We start from the raw sequence: 647 nt of genomic DNA on the forward strand, positions 1-647 counted from the left end.
GATCCTTCTGCGGACTGTTTCTTCCTCCATTGTGGAGCAGAGAAGCGTTGCAATTAAACGTCTTCCACTTCAGTGTACCTAAGCCGACTAGCCACCAAAGCTACATGTGCATTATAGTTTGCCGTTTTCTTCGTTCGTGTGTAACGTTAACACGACTTGCCACATATCCCGACGTTGCTGACACTGTATTCCATTATGTTGCCTCCTCGCATTCACGCCTTCAAATCAAAGGTAAACGCTGTCACTCCCCAATATGAGTCGAGTGCAGATGTTAGCTGCGCATGCTCAGATTTAAACGGTTTACGTCATAACGTGTCATGCTGACATTTCTGAAATCCATGAAATAGTAAACATTTTTCTCAATACAAACAATATCAGATGATGGAAATCATTTCAAAAAACGTTTTAGTTATCTATGCTTGTTTGATTGCTAACGTTAGCGCAAAACGCCATTCCAGTGACAGCCTTTGTTGTGTTTGATCTTAACTTGTAGCCACCAGTGAACCAACTTATTTATATAGGTCCACTGTATACAGACTGCTCCAGACTGTGGAACTATTGGCGTGTCTGTATATTAGACATTGAACATTGTGGAAGGCTTTGTTTTTTAGTTTTTTGTATTTTGTATTTTTGTGTTTGTGTATGTT

This window comes from Etheostoma spectabile, chromosome 22, assembly GCF_008692095.1.
Source record: "Etheostoma spectabile isolate EspeVRDwgs_2016 chromosome 22, UIUC_Espe_1.0, whole genome shotgun sequence".
In the NCBI taxonomy this organism is placed as follows: Eukaryota; Metazoa; Chordata; class Actinopteri; order Perciformes; family Percidae; genus Etheostoma; species Etheostoma spectabile.